Source organism: Chrysochloris asiatica, unplaced genomic scaffold (assembly GCF_000296735.1).
Source record: "Chrysochloris asiatica unplaced genomic scaffold, ChrAsi1.0 scaffold00123, whole genome shotgun sequence".
NCBI classification, from domain to species: domain Eukaryota; kingdom Metazoa; phylum Chordata; class Mammalia; order Afrosoricida; family Chrysochloridae; genus Chrysochloris; species Chrysochloris asiatica.
This window is the reverse complement of record NW_006408641.1, coordinates 1,790,270-1,798,293: the sequence shown is the minus strand read 5'-3', so window position 1 is coordinate 1,798,293 and position 8,024 is coordinate 1,790,270. Positions and strand designations below refer to the sequence as shown.

General features: G+C 38.9%; 1 protein-coding gene and 1 pseudogene across 2 annotated transcripts in view; both read right to left on the bottom strand.

Annotated features, from left to right (window-relative positions):
• The window catches only part of DPP10 (dipeptidyl-peptidase 10 (non-functional)), a 1,131,029-nt gene that overhangs the window by 763,007 nt on the left and 359,998 nt on the right, over positions 1 to 8,024 (bottom strand). The gene's annotated exons all lie outside the window — the stretch shown is intronic.
• The window catches only part of LOC102819532, a 16,125-nt pseudogene continuing 9,667 nt past the window's right edge, over positions 1,567 to 8,024 (bottom strand).

The window sequence follows — 8,024 nt, the reverse complement described above, 5'->3', positions numbered from 1 at the left end:
TTTATTTTGTTTTTATTCTTATTATTTTCATTTATTATTGGTGTTTTTATTTATTATTTATTTAACTGATTTTATATTTCCTTGTTTGTTTTGGAAATACCTTTTGTCCCAACAGGCAACCACATTAGCACTGTCTAACCATACCTGCACCTCCTCCCAGTCCTACCCAGTGAGCAAAGGCTATACCCACTCCTACTACACCTGATCAATAATACAGGGTGACCAACACCAACGTAACCAGCCCTCTATTCAACCATTACTCTACATGAATTAGTGAGACTGAAGACAAATATCTAATAATCTGCTACATGAACCACCAGAAAAAGGAATGAAAACAAAACAAGAGGAAAACCTAATCATTAAGTGAGACACCATCAAGAAGATTCACTTATGCATGATCAAAATTCTATAACAGGAAGACACAAAAGCACACAGAAAACAATGGAAGATTTGTTGGAACAAAACTGCCGTAATATCAATGAAACATGAGAAAAACATGCATTCAAGAAGTTCAAAGAAGCCCAAACAGGATACATTCAGAAAGAAACAAAATTACTAGAATAAAATATACGCAATTTTTTAAAAGACAAAGACATGGAAAGAAACCTGGAAGAATCTTAGGAATAGGGAAAAAAATGCATATGAATGAAAAATATTAATAGTCTCTGATTCTTGGCAAACCATGCAGGAACGAAGGCAATGGTATGACATATACAGAACTCTGGCAAAAAGAAAAGAATGGCAAGAAATATATATCCAGCAAAGAAGTCCCTCAAATACAATTACAAAATTAAGACATTATCAGATAAACAAAAATTAAGGGAATTTGTAAAAACAAATTATTAATTATGTTGGTGTTGTTGTTTAGTGCTGTCGAGTCAGATCCAAGCCATAGCAACCTTGTATAGGTTCCCCAAGGTGCGACTGGTGGATTGGAAACACTGACACTGTGGTTCAAACCAACTTTTTAGTCCAGCACTTTATCCCACAATGCCACACCAGACTCCTCTCACAGTTGTTTGTTGTTAAGTGCCATTAAGTTGATTCTGACTTATAGTGACCTTGTATAAGGTTTCCAAGAAGCGGTTGGTGAGCTCAAACCACCAACCTTGTGGTTCAAACTGACGTTGCAATATAGAATTTTATCCCACAGAGCCATACCAGGACTCCAACTCAGAATTTAGGAGGCCAGAATTCCAAATTCAGAGCACTCACTCTGGAGAAAGGTTCTTGTCTCCTTTCAGCATCGATAGGCCCAGCATTCCTTGGAGATCTCCATGAGTCTTGGCATCAATCTTTTTCTGGATCTAAGAACTTCACAGTACAGAGACCTGAGGTACAAAAGAAACACTCTACTCCGAGCTCTTCTATCTTGGTGGTAGTAAGTCCCTCCTTCTCTGCTTTATGGTTTTGTTTGTTTGTTTGTTTGTTTGTTTTGAGTACCTACCCATCACTAAAGGTAGTGATAAAGTTTATTTCCACAATGCTCTTTTAATCACTCAGTGTTATGAACATGTAAACCCCTTAGAATGCAAAAATAAAGACCAGTTTGTAAAACTGGACAATTCAAATGTTTTTCTTTAAAATAACATCATAAATAGTTCTTGATGACTGCAGATGGGTAAGGCTATTTGGTAGTACTAAGAAACACATGATTTTCCTGACTGGAGTCTTCACCAATAAGGAATGACTTATAGGAAACTGTTGGCAAACCAGTAAGACTGCATTTATGCATCCATTGTTTTCAGGATTGTTGGTAAATTGAGTATATTTCCCCAAATAACCTTACCTCTTTGTGTTACACCAGGCCCAATTCGCTCACATTCACTTCAATGACAGTCTCTTTGGTGATCACACCCAGAGTTGTACAGACTGGGGATGAGGGATTCTTCTTCACACACCAAGAATCAGTAAGCAAAAGGTAGTGTTAAGTTCAAGATGTGTTACATGAGCCTTCTTGAAACGTAAACCCACTGGTGTGATGAATCTTTCATATTTAGGTGGTTTCCATGTAAAGCCATCTCCAACAAAGCAAACTTTGGTAACCATCCTTTTCCATGTTTTTTTTCTCTTTCCTGTCCGAATAACTTTCAATACTTCTGTCTTTTCCTGGGCATGGACTTTGGACAGAGGGACTTCCCATTTTCCTGCTTTCTCCTTTCATTTTTGTTTAATCATATTAAAAAGTACTTTAGCTCAGGACTGCCTCTCTCTGTCCAGCAGACAGGCAGGTAATGTACCTTGTGGAGTCTTCTCATCATTCTTTGGTTTGGTGTTTCTATTTTCATGCATCTTGATAGTCTTTTTCATTTGTATTTTCTCAGCATGGCCCTGTTTATGGTAGAGCTTAGCTTTCAGACCAATCATCTTTTTGACCTTCTTCAAATGTTCATGAACCTCTCTACTTTCCTTCTTTCTCTTTTTCTCAGAATAATCCAAACAACATTCATAGTGCTTATGGTGTAACTCTATTCGTTTTGTGGCATGATGACAGCAGCAAAGCCACTGGGCATAGCCTCCGGGGCATTAAGAACTACTCAGTTTTCGGGTCCCTGAGACCCACGAGCTGAATGGACTCTTCTCTGCTTTATCTTACAAGATAAAAGGCATTGCATGCCATATCCTTGAGAATCTCCATCAACTGGATAAGGGTGTTGGTGGGATTAAGGGTGGTATATCCAGGTGAGGTGCTGTGGGTTAATGTACTGGTCTGCAAAGTCGGTTTGAACCACAAAGTCACTGGTTCAAGCTCACCAGCCACTCCTCAGAAACCCTATACAGGGCTGCTATGGGTTTGAACTGACTCGATGGCACTTAACAACAACACCCCATCCTTATTTCGATTATTGGTTTATCATATCAAACTACATCTTGAGCGATAGCTACATCTCAACTGCCAAATCAATGAGCATCCTGACCCAGTCAATTTGACAAAAATCTTAATTATCACATAAAGGTAACGTCTCTATTCTGAAGAAACAATAGAAGAGAGTGTTTCTAAAGAGTTCTACAGGAGAAAGTAGACATAAAAATCATGCAGAGAGCTTCTAAAAAAAAAAAAATAGAGATCATTAAGAAAGCAGGGTTTGCCTTTAGGACAGCATTGATGTTATATAAAGTGAAACAGACATTTCCTTTTTGTATGAAAAGAATAGGATATTCCAGGAAAACTTGGCATCATGAACAAAGACATAGTTTGGGGATAAAATTGCTATCTCTTTCCATGGTTGAGTACTGGTCCTCACTACAAGTTGCAGAGTACAGTGTGGTGATGTGGGAAAATAGATTGGCATGGGCATTGAAGCTTGTTCAGTGAATGGCAGGCTCTTTAAACAATAGATAGTTTTGGCTAGTAGGAAGAGTAGCTCTACCTTCCAATGTGACAGCAGCATTGGGAATTTACAAGCAGATAAGGAGTAAGGGGAGTCCACACAGGTGCTTGAAAAATGCCAGCCATTTAAAAAAGAAGGGTGGGGAAGGGACATTGTAATGGCTTTTTTTCCTCCTTTCTCTGCCTTTAAATTTCTTATATGCTCTGCTCAATCCTGGTGTGGTTCTGTGGGCTAATGCATCAGACTGCAAAGCCATTTGAACTACAAGGTCAGTGGTTCAAGCTCACCAGTCGCTCCTTGGAAACCCTATACAGGGTCACTATGGGTAAGAACTGACATGACAGCTCTTAACAACAACAACAATGCCCAATCTAAGCAAATCTTTCTAGATCATTTTAATTCCTCCTGGTATAATGACTTAACTACCCCTAATTCTGCTATGCTATGTTATGAATCGGGCTCTGAATCACAAGGTCAACAGTTCAAAACTACCAGTGGTTCTGCTGGAGAAAGATGAGGATTTCTGCTCCCATAAAGATTTACAGCCTCGGAAACCCTGCACAGGGTCGCTATGAGTCGGAACTGACTCCATGGCACTTAACAACAAAAACAACAACCACAACTCTGCTATGTGAGGTTGGGAAAGTTACTAAACTCTCTGAGAGCACAGTTCCTTAATTGTTAAGAGGGAACAGTAAAATTAATTCATAAGGTTGTTATGACGACTAAGTAAAAAATACATTAAAAACATTTGGCCCAATGCCATTCACATACACTATGCCCAATAAATGTTCATCATTATTGCTGATGTATTGCAGTGCTCTGTCTAGCATTATTGAGTGACTGGCCCAACATCAGACATTTTGGATTTTTGTTGTGAAGTGCCATTGAGTCATTTCCCACTTATAGTGGTCCTACGCCCTCGGAAACCCTGTACAGGGTCGCTATGGGTCGGAACCGACTCGACGGCACTTAACAACAACAACAACAACAACGTAGTTTCCAAGTAGGTACTGGTGGTTTTGAATCACTGACCTTTTGGCTAGTAGTCTAGTTCTTATCCTACAGAGCCATACCAGGACTTCTCTAGTACAGTCTTGTTGTTGTTGTTGTGAAGTGCTGTCGAGTCAGTTCCGACCCATGACGACCCTCTATAGGGTTTCTGAGGAGCATCTGGTGATCTTGAACTGCCGATCTTACAGTTCAAATGGCTTTACAGTCTGGTGCGTTAACCCACAGTGCCACACCAGGACTCCTAGTATATTCTAGTGAGGTGAAAATCAATTTTCAGTCAACAACTTTAAGTGGTTTCAAGTTTTAGAGAAATTAGATTTGTGATGCTCACAATGACCTTGGAAGGAAGGTATAAGAGGAACTCTCCTCTTTGTTTTATGGGTGAGGTCATGGTCACTGAGAGAAGTCAAGTGGCTTGCCCACCATGTCTACCACAGACTGCTTTCTGGATCCCTACGCCTTCTGCTGTCAGACCCTCCCTGCTACACGCACACAGACTACTTCTGTGCCATGGGGTTGGAAGGACTTGAGAAAGTTACATTAACTGCACGGTTCTAAGCAGCAAGGCTACAGGATCGTAGACCTGTGATCATTGTACAATACTTATACCCCACGATGTCTTAGTCACTTCTCTAAATAAGAAACTACATGTTTTAATCACTTTAATATAAGATGATCTCAGAGGAATTATAAGATCAGCAACACCAAACTCTACCTCCTAATAGCTGTGTTACCTAAACTGCTTTAAATCTTAATTTATTCATCTTGAAAACATGGATAATAAAGGCAATTATAAATATATCTGAAAAAACTAAGGAACACAATGTAAAAATGTGACAATTATCAAGGACTAATAATGATGGAAAACCAAGTGAACATCCACAGGGAAGAAGGGAAAACATAAACACAAGTAATCAGTGTGTATATTTCCCACCCTTACAAATTGAATATCATCAGAGATTAGATAGGTGTAAACTACTGGCTTACACATGTTGTTTGCAAGTATGTGGTAGTGACAAGTTAATGGCTTGGGTACACAGTTCCTGTAATGAATGTTAGAGCTCATTAAAACTGTCATTGGTATGTATAGACAGCTCAAAGGAGTACACCAAGGTGCTACCAACTGAAAAGACAAAATGAACTTAATTTCTAAATTATTTTCAGTAACAACATATGGCCCTTCAAACCATAGAGAAAAGGGCTTTATATCACATAAGGAGACTTGGTGGGTGGAAATGAGAAACAAATTTCTGTTAAAGCTGACATCACTCCCTAGCGTGGTTCAGAAAATGTGCCAACAGGTTTCTTAAACTAAAGAACTATTCAAACTGTAGTTTATTATATCCCTTTATGTTGATTCAGATATAAAATTATATGCTGTTAGAATTAAACTAGAATTTAGAGACCATCATTTGCTGTTAGATATCACTTACGTGAATTCCATTAAAGTGTCCTTATCAGACAGTCACTCAACCTCTGCATAACATTGGCAGGGTAACTTGCCATTGCTAAAGCACAATCATTTGTTAAAAACCTACATGTGTCAGAGACTTCAATACATTTGAGTAGATAACTAATCGTGCTGACTCACATTTTAATTCATTTTAAAGTCTACATTCAAAATCTATCCCCTTAATCACAGGATAGCCCTTCAGTAACTGCTGATTATTCTAATAGCTCCTATAAGTACCTGCATCTCTAGCTGTCACTTTCTTCAACTTTATTTCATGGATTCTAGTCTGTCACTCTGGTAGTGTAGGGGTTACGAATCGGGCTGTGAACCGCAATTCAAAACTACCAGCTGTTCCGCAGGAGAAAGAGGAGGATTTATGCTCCTGTAAAGATTTACAGCCTTGAAAACCCTGTACAGGGTCGCTGTGAGTCGGAACCAACTCCACAGCACAAAACAACAACAACAACTCTGTCATTCTACTTCATTTCATTGCATACAAATTCAATATAAACCAGGCGAGTCAGAAATGGAGTCTTGGTGCGAGGCCACAGACTAAGCACTCGACTTCAAGGTCTCTTTGAATCAAAGAGTCAGCGGTTCAAACTCACCAGTCATGCCTCAGAAATCCTATACAGGGTCACTATGAATTGGAACTGACTCAACAACACTTAACAACAATATTCAGAAATAGCATACTTCCAGAAATTAGCTATAATTAGCACCCAATCTTCTTTTTGACCACATTTCCTATAGCGGTACTATTTCTTCTCTCTGCTCCAGTTAGATTTATTCCTTTGGTTTTTGAACACTAGCTTTGAAGAATTGGGGGGGGGGGGGGGGGGGGAGGTGTCTCTTTCATTTCAGTGCTTTCCTACTAGTTTTAGTATCCTCTGTTCCTCTGTTCCTCTTCTCATTCAGGATAAATGTTGGCCACAGTTCACGTACTATTTAGTATTTGCTTTGCCATAAGCAAAAACAAAATAGCAAGAATTTTGTTATCTAAAATATTAGAAAATTTACATATGAAATTACTCTACAGATACTTTATAGAATGCCTATCCCATCATTAAGGAGCTCTGGTAGCATAGTGGTTACGAATCAGGCTGCTAATCTCACGGTCAGCAGTTCAAAACTGCCAGCTGTTCCGTGGGAGCTAGATGAGGCTTTCTACTTCCGTAAAGATTTACAGCCTCGGAAACACTGTACAGGGACACTATGAGTCAGAACTGACTCCATGGCACATAACCACAAACATCACAAGGATTTTAAAAAGATGAATAAAATGTTGGTAACCATTTATAAATAAGGGAGAAGAACATAGGGGTTCATTATATTATTCTTTTCACATATATGTATGTTGTTGTTATGTGCCGTAGTCGGTTCCGACTCACAGTGACCCTGTACAGGATTTCCAAGGCTGTAAATCTTTACAGGAGAAGAAAGCCTCCTCTTTCTTCTGCTGACCTTGACGCTAACAGCCTCATTCATAACCACTACGCTGCCAGAGCTCCTTTAAGTGAAAAAAATCCATAAATAGTTTTACAAAAAGGTGTTAAGATCATGATACCTCCTTCCACACTTGTCCCAATGGCTGAAACTGTCAATTCTCATTTAAAACAAGTATTTGAAGTGCTAAATCTATGTACTAGAGTCCTGGTGTGGTGCCATAGGATAAGCACTGGACATAAGGTCAGTCTAAATTGCAAGGTAGGCAGTTCAAATTCACATGGTGCTCCTTGGAAACCCTACACAGGGTCATGATGAGTAAAAACGGACTTGAAGACACTTAACAGGAATAAATTTATGTATTAAGTTTAATGTATTAAGCCATTTTCAATTAGTAAAAATAAATTTATTTTATGAAAATTATAAATTAGATTATCAGATTAGTTTATATCATTTAGCAAACTCCTTAGAAATCAGAAAAGAGGAGAATCAAGTTTTGAAAGTTATAAGGGAGACATGCAAAAGCCTATTACTAGAACAACTACGACTACTGTGACCACTACACGTATAATTACTACAAAGGAAAGTTCCATTTGAACGAGATGATGTGGACACTGGTCAGGAAACTTGTTGTTAAGTGCATTCGAGTCTGCTCTGACTCATCGCGTCCCTGTATAGGGTTTCTGAGGAGTGGCTGGTGAATTTGAAGGCTGACTTTGTGGTTCAAACCAATGTTGTAGTCCAGTGCTTATCCTACAGAGCCACCACAATACCATATA